Consider the following 18,216-nt stretch of genomic DNA (forward strand, 5'->3'; position numbering starts at 1 on the left):
TTGCCCAAACTGGGCTGGTTAGAGGCTCCCTCCACCATGAATTGGTCCAAACTGGGGGTTTTAGAGGCTCCCTCCACCATGAATTGGTCCAAACTTGGCTGTTTAGAGGCTCCCTCCACCATTAATTGGTCCAAACTGGGCTGGTTAGAGGCTCCCTCCACCATGAATTGGTCCAAACTGGGTTTTTTAGAGGCTCCCTCCACCATGAATTTGCCCAAACTGGGCTGTTTAGAGGCTCCCTCCACCATGAATTGGTCCAAACTGGGCTGGTTAGAGGCTCCCTCCACCATGAATTTCCCAAAACTTGGCTGTTTAGAGGCTCCCTCCACCATTAATTGGTCCAAACTGGGCTGGTTAGAGGCTCCCTCCACCATGAATTTGCCCAAACTGGGCTGTTTAGAGGCTCCCTCCACCATGAATTTGCCCAAACTGGGCTGTTTAGAGGCTCCCTCCACCATGAATTGGTCCAAACTGGGTTTTTTAGAGGCTCCCTCCACCATGAATTGGTCCATACTGGGCTGTTTAGAGGCTCCCTCCACCATGAATTTGCCCAAACTGGGCTGTTTAGCGGCTCCCTCCACCATTAATTGGTCCAAACTGGGCTGGTTAGAGGCTCCCTCCACCATGAATTTGCCCAAACTGGGCTGGTTAGAGGCTCCCTCCACCATGAATTGGTCCAAACTGGGGTTTTTAGAGGCTCCCTCCACCATGAATTGGTCCAAACTTGGCTGTTTAGAGGCTCCCTCCACCATGAATTGGTCCAAACTGGGGTGGTTAGAGGCTCCCTCCACCATTAATTGGTCCAAACTGGGCTGGTTAGAGGCTCCCTCCACCATTAATTGGTCCAAACTGGGCTGGTTAGAGGCTCCCTCCACCATTAATTGGTCCAAACTGGGCTGGTTAGAGGCTCCCTCCACCATTAATTGGTCCAAACTGGGCTGGTTAGAGGCTCCCTCCACCATGAATTTCCCAAAACTTGGCTGTTTAGAGGCTCCCTCCACCATTAATTGGTCCAAACTGGGCTGGTTAGAGGCTCCCTCCACCATGAATTTGCCCAAACTGGGCTGTTTAGAGGCTCCCTCCACCATGAATTTGCCCAAACTGGGCTGTTTAGAGGCTCCCTCCACCATGAATTGGTCCAAACTGGGTTTTTTAGAGGCTCCCTCCACCATGAATTGGTCCATACTGGGCTGTTTAGAGGCTCCCTCCACCATGAATTTGCCCAAACTGGGCTGTTTAGCGGCTCCCTCCACCATTAATTGGTCCAAACTGGGCTGGTTAGAGGCTCCCTCCACCATGAATTTGCCCAAACTGGGCTGGTTAGAGGCTCCCTCCACCATGAATTGGTCCAAACTGGGGTTTTTAGAGGCTCCCTCCACCATGAATTGGTCCAAACTTGGCTGTTTAGAGGCTCCCTCCACCATGAATTGGTCCAAACTGGGGTGGTTAGAGGCTCCCTCCACCATTAATTGGTCCAAACTGGGCTGGTTAGAGGCTCCCTCCACCATTAATTGGTCCAAACTGGGCTGGTTAGAGGCTCCCTCCACCATTAATTGGTCCAAACTGGGCTGGTTAGAGGCTCCCTCCACCATTAATTGGTCCAAACTGGGCTGGTTAGAGGCTCCCTCCACCATGAATTGGTCCAAACTGGGCTGTTTAGAGGCTCCCTCCACCATGAATTTGCCCAAACTGGGCTGGTTAGAGGCTCCCTCCACCATGAATTGGTCCAAACTGGGGTTTTTAGAGGCTCCCTCCACCATGAATTGGTCCAAACTTGGCTGTTTAGAGGCTCCCTCCACCATGAATTGGTCCAAACTTGGCTGTTTAGAGGCTCCCTCCACCATGAATTGGTCCAAACTGGGGTGGTTAGAGGCTCCCTCCACCATTAATTGGTCCAAACTGGGCTGGTTAGAGGCTCCCTCCACCATTAATTGGTCCAAACTGGGCTGGTTAGAGGCTCCCTCCACCATGAATTTGCCCAAACTGGGCTGTTTAGAGGCTCCCTCCACCATGAATTTGCCCAAACTGGGCTGGTTAGAGGCTCCCTCCACCATGAATTGGTCCAAACTGGGGTTTTTAGAGGCTCCCTCCACCATGAATTGGTCCAAACTTGGCTGTTTAGAGGCTCCCTCCACCATTAATTGGTCCAAACTGGGCTGGTTAGAGGCTCCCTCCACCATGAATTGGTCCAAACTGGGTTTTTTAGAGGCTCCCTCCACCATGAATTTGCCCAAACTGGGCTGTTTAGAGGCTCCCTCCACCATGAATTGGTCCAAACTGGGCTGGTTAGAGGCTCCCTCCACCATGAATTTCCCAAAACTTGGCTGTTTAGAGGCTCCCTCCACCATTAATTGGTCCAAACTGGGCTGGTTAGAGGCTCCCTCCACCATGAATTTGCCCAAACTGGGCTGTTTAGAGGCTCCCTCCACCATGAATTTGCCCAAACTGGGCTGTTTAGAGGCTCCCTTCACCATGAATTGGTCCAAACTGGGTTTTTTAGAGGCTCCCTCCACCATGAATTGGTCCAAACTGGGCTGTTTAGAGGCTCCCTCCACCATGAATTTGCCCAAACTGGGCTGTTTAGCGGCTCCCTCCACCATTAATTGGTCCAAACTGGGCTGGTTAGAGGCTCCCTCCACCATTAATTGGTCCAAACTGGGCTGGTTAGAGGCTCCCTCCACCATGAATTTGCCCAAACTGGGCTGTTTAGAGGCTCCCTCCACCATGAATTTGCCCAAACTGGGCTGGTTAGAGGCTCCCTCCACCATGAATTGGTCCAAACTGGGGGTTTTAGAGGCTCCCTCCACCATGAATTGGTCCAAACTTGGCTGTTTAGAGGCTCCCTCCACCATTAATTGGTCCAAACTGGGCTGGTTAGAGGCTCCCTCCACCATGAATTGGTCCAAACTGGGTTTTTTAGAGGCTCCCTCCACCATGAATTTGCCCAAACTGGGCTGTTTAGAGGCTCCCTCCACCATGAATTGGTCCAAACTGGGCTGGTTAGAGGCTCCCTCCACCATGAATTTCCCAAAACTTGGCTGTTTAGAGGCTCCCTCCACCATTAATTGGTCCAAACTGGGCTGGTTAGAGGCTCCCTCCACCATGAATTTGCCCAAACTGGGCTGTTTAGAGGCTCCCTCCACCATGAATTTGCCCAAACTGGGCTGTTTAGAGGCTCCCTCCACCATGAATTGGTCCAAACTGGGTTTTTTAGAGGCTCCCTCCACCATGAATTGGTCCATACTGGGCTGTTTAGAGGCTCCCTCCACCATGAATTTGCCCAAACTGGGCTGTTTAGCGGCTCCCTCCACCATTAATTGGTCCAAACTGGGCTGGTTAGAGGCTCCCTCCACCATGAATTTGCCCAAACTGGGCTGGTTAGAGGCTCCCTCCACCATGAATTGGTCCAAACTGGGGTTTTTAGAGGCTCCCTCCACCATGAATTGGTCCAAACTTGGCTGTTTAGAGGCTCCCTCCACCATGAATTGGTCCAAACTGGGGTGGTTAGAGGCTCCCTCCACCATTAATTGGTCCAAACTGGGCTGGTTAGAGGCTCCCTCCACCATTAATTGGTCCAAACTGGGCTGGTTAGAGGCTCCCTCCACCATTAATTGGTCCAAACTGGGCTGGTTAGAGGCTCCCTCCACCATTAATTGGTCCAAACTGGGCTGGTTAGAGGCTCCCTCCACCATGAATTTCCCAAAACTTGGCTGTTTAGAGGCTCCCTCCACCATTAATTGGTCCAAACTGGGCTGGTTAGAGGCTCCCTCCACCATGAATTTGCCCAAACTGGGCTGTTTAGAGGCTCCCTCCACCATGAATTTGCCCAAACTGGGCTGTTTAGAGGCTCCCTCCACCATGAATTGGTCCAAACTGGGTTTTTTAGAGGCTCCCTCCACCATGAATTGGTCCATACTGGGCTGTTTAGAGGCTCCCTCCACCATGAATTTGCCCAAACTGGGCTGTTTAGCGGCTCCCTCCACCATTAATTGGTCCAAACTGGGCTGGTTAGAGGCTCCCTCCACCATGAATTTGCCCAAACTGGGCTGGTTAGAGGCTCCCTCCACCATGAATTGGTCCAAACTGGGGTTTTTAGAGGCTCCCTCCACCATGAATTGGTCCAAACTTGGCTGTTTAGAGGCTCCCTCCACCATGAATTGGTCCAAACTGGGGTGGTTAGAGGCTCCCTCCACCATTAATTGGTCCAAACTGGGCTGGTTAGAGGCTCCCTCCACCATTAATTGGTCCAAACTGGGCTGGTTAGAGGCTCCCTCCACCATTAATTGGTCCAAACTGGGCTGGTTAGAGGCTCCCTCCACCATTAATTGGTCCAAACTGGGCTGGTTAGAGGCTCCCTCCACCATGAATTGGTCCAAACTGGGCTGTTTAGAGGCTCCCTCCACCATGAATTTGCCCAAACTGGGCTGGTTAGAGGCTCCCTCCACCATGAATTGGTCCAAACTGGGGTTTTTAGAGGCTCCCTCCACCATGAATTGGTCCAAACTTGGCTGTTTAGAGGCTCCCTCCACCATGAATTGGTCCAAACTGGGGTGGTTAGAGGCTCCCTCCACCATTAATTGGTCCAAACTGGGCTGGTTAGAGGCTCCCTCCACCATTAATTGGTCCAAACTGGGCTGGTTAGAGGCTCCCTCCACCATGAATTTGCCCAAACTGGGCTGGTTAGAGGCTCCCTCCACCATGAATTTGCCCAAACTGGGCTGGTTAGAGGCTCCCTCCACCATGAATTGGTCCAAACTGGGGTTTTTAGAGGCTCCCTCCACCATGAATTTGCCCAAACTGGGCTGTTTAGAGGCTCCCTCCACCATGAATTTGCCCAAACTCTGCTGGTTAGAGGCTCAATCCACCCTGATTTTCAAAACAAATGTTGGTGCCAACCTCAACTTACTACAAGGGCCAAATTCACTGCTGGTGACAAGCTCTCCTCACTGCAAGTGCCAAATACACTTTTTCCTACTGTCAGAGAGGTGGTATTGAGTGTGTAAAGTGTGTAGTTGTTAGGCTGTGATGTTGGGGTAATAGAGGGTCTTTGGTGTGTTAGATGCCCCCAGACATGCTTCCCCTGCTGTCCCAGTGTCATTCCAGAGGTGTTGGCATCATTTCCTGGGGTGTCATAGTGGACTTGGTGACCCTCCAGACACGGATTTGGGTTTCCCCCTTAACGAGTATCTGTTCCCCATAGACTATAATGGGGTTCGAAACCCGTTCGAACACACGAACATTGAGCGGCTGTTCGAATCGAATTTCGAACCTCGAACATTTTAGTGTTCGCTCATCTCTAATTATAATGTCAAAGTCCTGTCTTGTTATAAAGTGAGACAAGATTAGAGACTCTAGATTTATGAGTTAAAAAAGAGGTCATAAACGGGCCGCCTGACAATTCTCATGGCATCTACTTGCTTAATAGGAGTGCACAATACTTATGAATTCTAGTATTCTTGCAGCCTTTAAGTCCTATGTGTGTTCATGCATTAATCTAATCTACAAAGACTTTATCATTTAGTGCCTCCAATATAAGTGTAAGAATGCTGCTGTAGTCAGGAACCCGAAACATAACTATAGTTTGGGTGCAAATTCTCTATGGCCCGACAGCTACAGCCCTTCCGTACCTTTTAGTACCATCACTGGATCTCTTAAGTACAGATCAAGCAGCCAAGTTATTGGCTTAGTTGTAACTGTGATCCCTACAGTTATGTTTATTGCTGATATTTTATATTTTAAATGTTTCGTACAATTTCGACAATTAAAATACAGTAATATTAAAGTTATATTGAAAATTTCATTTAACATTTGAGGTCCTGAGAAAATTTGGACCTTAGCCAAAATATGCATAAAATATCTGGTGCTTAAGGCTGGGGCCCACGTCGCAAAAATGCAGCGTTTTATACTACCTGTAAAGCGAATGGCATTCTGGTAAATCCCACCCACTCATTGCAGAAAAAAATCCACGGCAGAAATGCTGCAATTTCAAAAGCACAAACGCTTTTACAAATCACAGCATGTCAATTATATCTATGGAAACGCTGGCATAAGTATAATAGAAACAGAAAGTCTGCAGGAAAAAACTCTGTGAAACTTCAGTGAAAAAACAATGTGGAAAAGTCTGTGATGCATTTCCGCAGCATTTTTTGGCTGCAGCTTGTTACGTGGGGCCTTAGCGTTAGAGGGTTTAGAAAAAGAGGTCTGTTTTTTCTAGAAACAGCACAACTCTCATTCATGGTTTGTTCTCGTATGTTCTCAGACCATTTGATTGAATACAAGGATACAAGTGGAATTTGATTCGAATTTCAGGAAATATTCGATTAGCACTTCGTGGTAACAAATCATACAGCTCCAATCGGGGGTATTAACCTCTTGGATGCCATGGTCAAACATGACCGTGGCATCCAAGAGGTTCCACCATGCTACATTTCCCCCTCAAGGGCAAGGGTTGGCATCAGCACCTGGCATACCCGGGCAAGTGCCAGACTCCAAGCTCCTGAAGGGGCCTACACCGGAAGTGGCATAGGGTACGGAGCCCACAGTCAGCTGGAAATGTCCGCGGCCCCGGGACCACCATGATAGCGGTCAATGAAAGCCTGGTTCCCCAACCACTATACATACTGCTAATGGAGAGGGGCCTAGCGATCGCCAGGCCGCTTTTCATTAGATGCCAGGCCAGGGAAAGTGGTTAAAAATAAAAAAGTACTGCTACTTACTTGTCCTGGGCTCAGCATCCACTCCGTAGCTCTTCCGGCTGGTGACTGAGGTCCTGCTCCCCAGGCCTCACTGCTGGGGCCTGTGATTGATACATGCACACATTGGGGATTATTATGAGCAGATTTTTCTTGCAGACTTTAATACAGAAAAGTTGCAATAGTAGCAGTATTTTAATGATGCATGGTGTACATAATATTAAGAAAACCTCATTGACTTAAAGGGGTTGTCCAGGAATCTTTATAAGCCATAAATATCTGATTGTAGAAGTCCAACAGTTGGCCCCTGCAGGGATCAGTTGTTTGAGGTAATGTCTATATAGTGCACAGAGTTAGAAGCAGATAACTTCTTGCCCATTATAGTGGCCGAGTCAAAGTCAATGGGAACAAGGCTAGAGTATCGCATGGCCACTATGCATAGCACTGAGTTGTCTGCTTCAAGCTCTCTGCATTGTATAGTACATGAAAGTGACAAATCCCCAAACAGCTAGTCCATTGGTCTATCTTAGGGACCAAAAGGCCTACCTTAGGATCCACAGGAGCTATATTGTTACTGTGTGAGGAATACATAAAGGATATTTAGACTGTGTGTGGCCGCTAGTGGGGTATTATAATATTTGTGACTACCAAGGGGGGACAATATTTTGTTTGTGGCCACAATGGAACACTATACTATATGGGGGGGGCACTGATGAGAAATAGACTGTGTGGAGGCCACAAGAAGGCATGAAATTATGTGGGGTACTAAGGGGACATTATACTATGTGGGAGCCACAGAAGGGGCTATGTGGGATCAGTTTGAAGCAAGGGACATGGGCAGGTTCAGAAACATGGCTTATCATAAATGAATTTGCAGCAGTGTGTGCCACAGTTTTTGTCTGTCTTTCTGTTGGGAGGATTGCAGGACAGTCCGCTCCAGAACTGTCTTTCTCACATGCAGGGCAGAAACATGCAGGGCTTATGCAGAAACATAGACTGCTGAGATATGATAGATCGATGAGAGATAGACAGATGATGGATAGATAGATAGATAGATAGATAGATAGATAGATAGATAGATAGATAGATAGATCATATTCATTTCTAGTATCAGACATCGCCTGCCTTTCTTCTCTTAGCTCCTGTATTTCCTATTCACTCCAAACTCCTCTTCTCTTCATAGACTTTTATGAACTTGTGTAATCTAAGTCATATGACCTACAGTCCTTCTTGAGATGAATATAAGACACTTTCAGTCTAAAAGTCATTTAAGAAGGAGCAGGAGAAGGGATATAGCCTGAAAACAGAAAGATGCATTTCCATTTGACCAAAAAATATTACATAGGCTCTTATACTTGTCATTTACAAAGCTTGGTGAAAAGTTAGAAACCATTTAAGAAGCTAAATAAACTGGTTCAAGAAACTTTTACTTAATGTTTCATTGTCTTCTGTGCAGTGCTGCACACTGCAGCAAGTTAATGTTGGCTATGTCTGTACACAGAGAGACAGTCATTACCATATTTTATCGGTCATGATATGATTCAGTATACCTTTATGCGATAGATGTAACCCGAGTATGTTGTTCCTTTTATTTTAATACAAGTTTCAAGCGTATAATATGAAACATACAGGGAGCTATTTCGGGAAGTGTATTTGACCTTATTAAAACTCTGATGTACAGTATCTTGCTGACACTTTGTTACAAAGCAACAAGGATTGTCTAGAGAAATGAGCAGGCAATTAATAAACACAACAGATCCTTCATTTACTCATTATCTCTAAAATAATACCTGATTGTGCCAAGACCTGTTTTGGAAGACCTCAGCACTTATGTTACATAATTCTGTTCCTAAATATGTTAGGAAAGGCACACTCATCATTTCTCTGCTCATTTGGATCATTCTTTTTTTATATTCCAAGCCATTTATAGATCTGATGATTTGGTCATATTTATCTCTTGCCTATGACATTGCCATTAAATGAATGCATTCACTCTACTCTTCTCAATGACAAAAACAAGTCCTTAGGGAATTGCCATGAAAGTGCAGTAGAGGACAATTCAGTGTGGAAAAGTTTCCAGCGGAGGAAATCATATGAGCAACAACAAGTGAAGCAGGTTAGATTAACCTTAGCTGTCCCTGCAGATTTACATTGGAGGTTTGATCTTGCTGAGATACGGAAACATTTCTCCTATGCTTGCATCACTTACACTCTACATGTTTGTTTCCACAGAATTATTGTGCCAAATTTCTTAAGGGAAATTACCATACTTGACTTGTTTGAAGTTTTAAGAGGCGCAGAAGAAATATTACTGAATGAATTGTACCTCTGATTTCAATGCGGAATTATTAGAAGGAGGAAACAGAATCATCTACCTTAAGGATCAGGAAATCAAAAGAAATCTGCCCCCTTTAGAGTTTTATAACCATGTTTCATTTTCACCGTTTCATTATTGTGTCATTATTTAGCAATTTATCAGCCATTAAAGGGGTAGTCCCATCATAAGCTTCATAGTCTTCATAGTCTTCCCTGGCAGACTGGCACGGAGATTGGTGCAGCTGCTAATTTTGTGTATAGCTCACAGAGAATGTCTCAGATTTTGCACTGTCAATATATTCTTATAACGGGAAGTCAATAACTGAAGGAGATATATCTATATCTATCAGTGCTGGCCATTTCACTCATCCTCATTACCTTCTCCTCCTTACATATGGCTGACACCTGCAAAACAGGGTGCGCACACAGTTTGTGTGTGTGCACCATACTCCTGCTGTGGTTTGCAGGAAATTCTTACTGGCAGCGCCATACAGAAGTACTCCGATGACTCTGCTATAGTAGGCCTTATCACTGATGGCGACGATAGGGAATACAGGTACTTAAACCGGGATTTTGTTGAATGGTGCCAGCAGAACCACCTCAGGATTAATGCTGGGAAGACCAAGGAGATGGTGGTGGACTTTAGTAAACGGAGAAGTGCCCCGACCCCGGTGGAGATCCAAGGAACATGTATTGAGATAGTCAGGACCTATAAGTATCTGGGCGTGATCCTCAACAATAAACTAGACTGGGCTGATCACCTGGAGGCGCTGCACAGAAAGGGCCACAGCAGACTCTACCTGCTCAGGAGGCTGAGGGCCTTTGGAGTCCAGGGGCCACTTCTTAAGGCCTTCTTCAACACTGTGGTTGCTTCAGTCATCTTTTTTGGTGTGGCCTGCTGGGGGAGCAGTATATCAACCAGGGACAGAAATAGACTTGACAGGCTGATCAGAAGGGCCAGCTCTGTCCTGGGGAGCCCCTTGGACCCAGTACAGGTGGTGGGTGACAGAAGGATACTGTCTGTGGTGACCTCCATGTGGGAGAACAAATCCCATCCCATGTATGGGACCTTGATGGAACTTGGCAGCACTGTAAGTGACCGTCTGCTTCACCCCAAGTGTGAGAAGGAGCACTATCGCAAGTCCTTCCTTCCAACCGCGACCAGGCTGTATAATCTACATCAAACCAAGCGTAGATCACTCCGCGCAGAGAACTAATGATTATGACTATGAAGTCTTTCTTCTTTCTCTTCCGTTCCTTAGCTGCTATGGACTCCTAGTATATCTTCTCTTCTCAGCATATGTGTGTCTACGTCTGTAATATGTTGAATTAGGGATACAGTTGCTGTCCCGTTGGTGGAGGTAGGGTCCCGCCCCGTCAAAACTGGTAAGTAATAGAGCTCCACACGTAGATTGTGTTCAAGGATAATTTATTGTAGCGAATGAGTGAGTACTTCCGGTCTTTTTTCGACCTTCCTCAGACTCTACATAGAACATAAAGAGACATTCTGTCATAAAAAATTGCAACATGTTGTGGCAGCACATGCTGTAAAATCAACAAAAAGACAAAAAAAAAAAAAAAAAAAAACACATTTATGACACAAACAAATCATGAATACTAAAGCCATGTGTCAGCCAAAGTGGGTATCCATCAGCAGTGTTGTTAGAGCCTGGATAGTAATTGTAGTATATCGTGGTCAAGGAGAAATTGTCAAACAACAACAGAAAGTGTAACATTCAAATAAAACAGACTATGAATAGAGATAATACTGATGTATATTATATTAGTGTGGGGCTGCATGTAGTGTCCCATAAACAAAACATAACAGAAAAGAGGTAGTCACCTGTTGATGCAGTAGTCCAGTGTATATGGGGAGTTAACTTAGTTCAGCCTAATAAGTTGAAAAGTACATAACATCAATACTAATGCCCCCATAAGCAGAAGGTATATATGTCATGGCAATGCTCGTTGTCAGGGGTCCTTACCTCCCGCCCGTCCGGGCCCGCATAGGGTTAATCCAAATAAGAGGAGATGCAAAAACGTTGCAGAGATGCGCAGCAGGGAATTGCCTTTGGCGAAATGAGAGATGCGCGCCATGTCAGCGTCCCTGCCCGCCTTTAAAAAGAAATGTCGGCCTCTTCCGATTGGGCCGACGTGCGCATGCGTTCAGACGCACGGAGCATAGTAGTCACCGCGCATGCGCGCGCGCCCGATGTACGGAGAGAATGCCGGTCAAAGCAGGAAGTGTCGGCCCGAAGAGCGCATGCGTACTAGAGTCATGCGATGTGTTAGAGGATCGCGCATATGTGCGCTGGGCAAAATAAAGCAGAGATAGAGGTATAAGGAGAAGAAGCAGAGATGGCATTGAGAGCTATGGGACAGGGATGAGAGATGGCAAGCAGAAAAATAATGCTGTTAAGTATTAAGAGAATAATAGGAGGAAAAGAACTTAAAAGAATAAGGAGAAGAAAGAAAAATAAAAAGCAAGCAGTAAGTGATAGAAAAAATGAAACTAAGTAAAATGAAAGAATGAAAAAAATGATAAAAAAGGGTAAAAAATAAAAAATAAAAAATAAAAAAATATAAAAAATAAAAATCAGAAAAACAAAAAAGAAAGATAAAAAAAATAAAAAAATAATAAAAAATAAAAAATAAAAAAAGTGAAAAATGAAAAAATGTTAAAGGATATATTTTCTCTCATGCGGGCCCAGGCGGCAGTCGGGGAGCAGTCCTAACGAGCCTGTGAAGAAAGAAAATTGGATTATCAAAATAATGGGAACAACATGCAGCAAAATCCAATAAAATGTGTTACGAAAACAAGTAGAGACACCTTAAATGAATGCCTGTACTTCGTATTCTTGATTTAGACCCCTAGGCTCCGTTGTCTGGAGCCTATGAATCCAGTACGCTTCTTTTTTCTTTAGCGTCAAGATTCTATTACCACCCCTTCGAGGGATGCTCACCTGCTCGAGTACCTGATATTTCAATTGCGAAATGTTGTGTCCCATTTTGTCAAAGTGTGCCGGTAAGGGAAGTAGTAAGTTACGGCAACGAATGTTAGACTTATGTTGCTTGATGCGGTCCCGCACACGTTGGGTGGTCTCCCCAACGTATGCGAGACCGCATGGACATTTTATCAGGTAAACGACAAAGCTCGAATTGCATCTGAAGTAATCCCTGGACAATATTGTTTCCCCTGTTTGTGGATGGTAAATCTTTTCCCCTTTTAATACGTTGGAGCACTGATGGCAGCATAAACACGGAAAGGTACCTTTCCGTGGGGTACTGAGGAAAGATTGGCATGATACCTTAACCTCAGAGCCTAGATCGGCTCGAACTAATCTATCTTTGAGGTTCTGTGGGCGTCTATAACAAGGGCGGAAGTTTTTGCGAAAAGATGGTATCTCAGGGTGAGCTTTGGCCAAGAGTGGCCAATGTTTTCTAATGATGCCATGAATTTTATAGACAAAAGGGTGGTAGGTATGTACTAATGTGATTCTACTGTCATCCTCATCACGGTTACGGGTTTGTTCTTGTGGACGATCCTGTCTGGTTTGTTGTAGTGAATCGGAAAGTAATTCCTGTGGATAACCTCTGGCTCTGAATTTATTCTCCATCTCCCTGAATCTTTTTTCCCTAATCTCGGGGTCCTGAACTATCCGTTTCACTCTACAAAACTGTGATTTAGGAAGGGATTTTTTCGTTGATGTTGGGTGGCAACTCTGATAATGTAGAAGACTGTTTCTGTCCGTCTTTTTTGTAAAAAGATCCGGACAGAGTGTGCCATCCTCTTTTTTAGAGACCATGGTGTCCAGGAAACTGATCTTTTCTGTGCTGTAATGGAGCGTGAATTTGAGTTCAGGCCAGATGTTATTGATGTATTGGGTAAAGTCATCGAGACTCGAGGCTGATCCTTTCCAGATACAGAATATGTCATCTATGTATCTCTTCCAGGTCACAGCGTGATCCTGGAAGAGACAGTTAGTGTAGATATAGCACTCCTCGAAAAATGCCATATAGGCATTTGCATATGGAGGCGCGACGTTGGAACCCATCGCGGTTCCACGTTTCTGCAAGAAGAAGTCATCTTGGAACAGAAAGTAATTCTCCTCCAAAATTATTTGGAGAAGATCCAATGCTAAGCTAATAATTGATTGGTCCACCCCATTGTGTTCTAATAGAGTCTTGGTTGCCAACAACCCTTTGGAGTGCTCGATACAGGTGTATAAACTTACAACGTCTAGAGTGACGAGGAGTGTATCTGGAGGTAGTCTCGTGGTCTCATGTATCAATTTCAAAAAGGCTGAAGTGTCCAATAAAAAGGATCGTGTGCTTTTGATGTGGGGGGTCAGAAGTTTTTCTACGAAAATGGATAATGGTGACAAAATAGAATCACAGGAAGCCACTATGGGACGGCCAGGTGGATCCACTAGACTTTTATGGATCTTGGGTAACACGTAAATTACGGGTGTAATGGGGTCTTGTTTGGTTAGAAAGTTAACTGTGTAGGTGTCAATAGTTTTGGATTCCAGGTGTTTACGGAGAACCGTTTGGATCCTGTCTGTAATTCTATGGACAGGATTCCTGGGAAGTGGGGTGTATACCTCAGGGTCTGCGAGTTGCCTTTTGATTTCTTTGGTGTACTTAGACTTGTCCATAACAACTATGGCCCCACCCTTGTCTGCTGGTTTAATAACCAGAGTGTTATCTTTGACAAGTTGTTCTAGGGCCATTCTATCGCTATTAGAGAGATTGGATCTACATGTATAAGAATTTTTTTCCACCGTCTTTCTGAAGTCATTAACTTCATTCTGGATTAGTGAGATAACCGTTTCAATACCTGGTGAATTCTTGGGCGCACAAAAAGTGCTTTTAATCTTCAAGCCTAGATCTTTACATGATACAAGGCTTGGTCTATCGATGACCTCAGTGGGTGGAAGTGTCTTAGAAAAATGAGCTTTAAGTCTAAGTAAACGATAAAATCGTTGCATGTCTAAATCAAGTTGAAACAAGTTATAACCATATGTAGGGCAGAAGGATAGGCCTCGCTGTAGAAGCTCGATTTGGGCAGGGCTTAAAATTTTGGAGGAGATGTTTACAACAAGGGATTCGTTCCCTACCTGTGATCTGGTTGATACGGATGATGTTGGAACCGGGTTTTGTCTCCCACGTCTCCTGTTGCTTCCCCTCTGAAATTGAAAAGAGGTTGGGGCCCTAAAAGGGAAAATGGATACTAACCTGGCACAATTCAAGAAAGATTTACAGGCCCAAAAGAGGAAAAAGTTCCTGCGTGATCAGGAGGACTATAAAAATGATAGGGTGTATAGATGGAAGGATGGGTACCCGAGTAATAGACCTACCTTTCGCTTACGGCAGACATCACCAGAATCATCTGATTCAAGCGCTACTAGCGACAGATCTTATAGGGCCCCAACAGACAGGATCCAAACAGTTCTCCGTAAACACCTGGAATCCAAAACTATTGACACCTACACAGTTAACTTTCTAACCAAACAAGACCCCATTACACCCGTAATTTACGTGTTACCCAAGATCCATAAAAGTCTAGTGGATCCACCTGGCCGTCCCATAGTGGCTTCCTGTGATTCTATTTTGTCACCATTATCCATTTTCGTAGAAAAACTTCTGACCCCCCACATCAAAAGCACACGATCCTTTTTATTGGACACTTCAGCCTTTTTGAAATTGATACATGAGACCACGAGACTACCTCCAGATACACTCCTCGTCACTCTAGACGTTGTAAGTTTATACACCTGTATCGAGCACTCCAAGGGGTTGTTGGCAACCAAGACTCTATTAGAACACAATGGGGTGGACCAATCAATTATTAGCTTAGCATTGGATCTTCTCCAAATAATTTTGGAGGAGAATTACTTTCTGTTCCAAGATGACTTCTTCTTGCAGAAACGTGGAACCGCGATGGGTTCCAATGTCGCGCCTCCATATGCAAATGCCTATATGGCATTTTTCGAGGAGTGCTATATCTACACTAACTGTCTCTTCCAGGATCACGCTGTGACCTGGAAGAGATACATAGATGACATATTCTGTATCTGGAAAGGATCAGCCTCGAGTCTCGATGACTTTACCCAATACATCAATAACATCTGGCCTGAACTCAAATTCACGCTCCATTACAGCACAGAAAAGATCAGTTTCCTGGACACCATGGTCTCTAAAAAAGAGGATGGCACACTCTGTCCGGATCTTTTTACAAAAAAGACGGACAGAAACAGTCTTCTACATTATCAGAGTTGCCACCCAACATCAACGAAAAAATCCCTTCCTAAATCACAGTTTTGTAGAGTGAAACGGATAGTTCAGGACCCCGAGATTAGGGAAAAAAGATTCAGGGAGATGGAGAATAAATTCAGAGCCAGAGGTTATCCACAGGAATTACTTTCCGATTCACTACAACAAACCAGACAGGATCGTCCACAAGAACAAACCCGTAACCGTGATGAGGATGACAGTAGAATCACATTAGTACATACCTACCACCCTTTTGTCTATAAAATTCATGGCATCATTAGAAAACATTGGCCACTCTTGGCCAAAGCTCACCCTGAGATACCATCTTTTCGCAAAAACTTCCGCCCTTGTTATAGACGCCCACAGAACCTCAAAGATAAATTAGTTTGAGCCGATCTAGGCTCTGAGGTTAAGGTATCACGCCAATCTTTCCTCAGTACCCCACGGAAAGGTACCTTTCCGTGTTTATGCTGCCATCAGTGCTCCAACGTATTAAAAGGGGAAAAGATTTACCATCCACAAACAGAGGAAACAATATTGTCCAGGGATTACTTCACATGCAATTCGAGCTTTGTCGTTTACCTGATAAAATGTCCATGCGGTCTCGCATACGTTGGGGAGACCACCCAACGTGTGCGGGACCGCATCAAGCAACATAAGTCTAACATTCGTTGCCGTAACTTACTACTTCCCTTACCGGCACACTTTGACAAAATGGGACACAACATTTCGCAATTGAAATATCAGGTACTCGAGCAGGTGAGCATCCCTCGAAGGGGTGGTAATAGAATCTTGACGCTAAAGAAAAAAGAAGCGTACTGGATTCATAGGCTCCAGACAACGGAGCCTAGGGGTCTAAATCAAGAATACGAAGTACAGGCATTCATTTAAGGTGTCTCTACTTGTTTTCGTAACACATTTTATTGGATTTTGCTGCATGTTGTTCCCATTATTTTGATAATCCAATTTTCTTTCTTCACAGGCTCGTTAGGACTGCTCCCCGACTGCCGCCTGGGCCCGCATGAGAGAAAATATATCCTTTAACATTTTTTCATTTTTCACTTTTTTTATTTTTTATTTTTTATTATTTTTTTATTTTTTTTATCTTTCTTTTTTGTTTTTCTGATTTTTATTTTTTATATTTTTTTATTTTTTATTTTTTATTTTTTACCCTTTTTTATCATTTTTTTCATTCTTTCATTTTACTTAGTTTCATTTTTTCTATCACTTACTGCTTGCTTTTTATTTTTCTTTCTTCTCCTTATTCTTTTAAGTTCTTTTCCTCCTATTATTCTCTTAATACTTAACAGCATTATTTTTCTGCTTGCCATCTCTCATCCCTGTCCCATAGCTCTCAATGCCATCTCTGCTTCTTCTCCTTATACCTCTATCTCTGCTTTATTTTGCCCAGCGCACATATACGCGATCCTCTAACACATCGCATGACTCTAGTACGCATGCGCTCTTCGGGCCGACACTTCCTGCTTTGACCGGCATTCTCTCCGTACATCGGGCGCGCGCGCATGCGCGGTGACTACTATGCTCCGTGCGTCTGAACGCATGCGCGCGTCGGCCCAATCGGAAGAGGCCGACATTTCTTTTTAAAGGCGGGCAGGGACGCTGACATGGCGCGCATCTCTCATTTCGCCAAAGGCAATTCCCTGCTGCGCATCTCTGCAACGTTTTTGCATCTCCTCTTATTTGGATTAACCCTATGCGGGCCCGGACGGGCGGGAGGTAAGGACCCCTGACAACGAGCATTGCCATGACATATATACCTTCTGCTTATGGGGGCATTAGTATTGATGTTATGTACTTTTCAACTTATTAGGCTGAACTAAGTTAACTCCCCATATACACTGGACTACTGCATCAACAGGTGACTACCTCTTTTCTGTTATGTTTTGTTTATGGGACACTACATGCAGCCCCACACTAATATAATATACATCAGTATTATCTCTATTCATAGTCTGTTTTATTTGAATGTTACACTTTCTGTTGTTGTTTGACAATTTCTCCTTGACCACGATATACTACAATTACTATCCAGGCTCTAACAACACTGCTGATGGATACCCACTTTGGCTGACACATGGCTTTAGTATTCATGATTTGTTTGTGTCATAAATGTGTGTTTTGTTTTTTTTTTGGTTTTTTTTGTCTTTTTGTTGATTTTACAGCATGTGCTGCCACAACATGTTGCAATTTTTTATGACAGAATGTCTCTTTATGTTCTATGTAGAGTCTGAGGAAGGTCGAAAAAAGACCGAAAGTACTCACTCATTCGCTACAATAAATTATCCTTGAACACAATCTACATGTGGAGCTCTATTACCTACGTCTGTAATATATTACTGTGTATTATACTGTATCTGTATTACTATGCTGCTGTAACATACTGAAATTTCCCCACTGTGTGACTATTAAAGGATTATCTTATCTTATACTATTAGGGCAGAGGTCGGGAAGGGGTTAACACGATTTGCCAAAAATTCATTTGGATCGAATCGTTATGTAAAATTCGGCGAATCGGCCAAATCAATTTTTTTTAAAAGTTACTCAGCTCTAAATGATATAATTAGTATAAAACTTGAATCAAATAGTGTGACCATAATAAACATTCAAAGGAAGCACCTCGATTGATCGTTAAATTTGTATTCCACCGAATAGATGTGGGTCACATCTATAATAAGAAATTGTCCCTCACTATATCTGATATCCACGAGTATAGAAAATATTTAGTTATTAATAAAGCATTTAGTTATCGATTTTCAGTACTATAACGGTGGGGATAACCCCCATTTTTTTTGCTTCCAAGTATTACATGCTGACTCACGGGCCTACATAAGTAAAAGTTTGGATTTTTCGGTTAGGACCCCTGCAATTAGACTACACAATAATTCTGATATCTGGGGCATATTTGCATAGT

The sequence above is a fragment of the Leptodactylus fuscus genome, chromosome 3 (genome assembly GCF_031893055.1).
Source record: "Leptodactylus fuscus isolate aLepFus1 chromosome 3, aLepFus1.hap2, whole genome shotgun sequence".
NCBI classification, from domain to species: Eukaryota; Metazoa; Chordata; class Amphibia; order Anura; family Leptodactylidae; genus Leptodactylus; species Leptodactylus fuscus.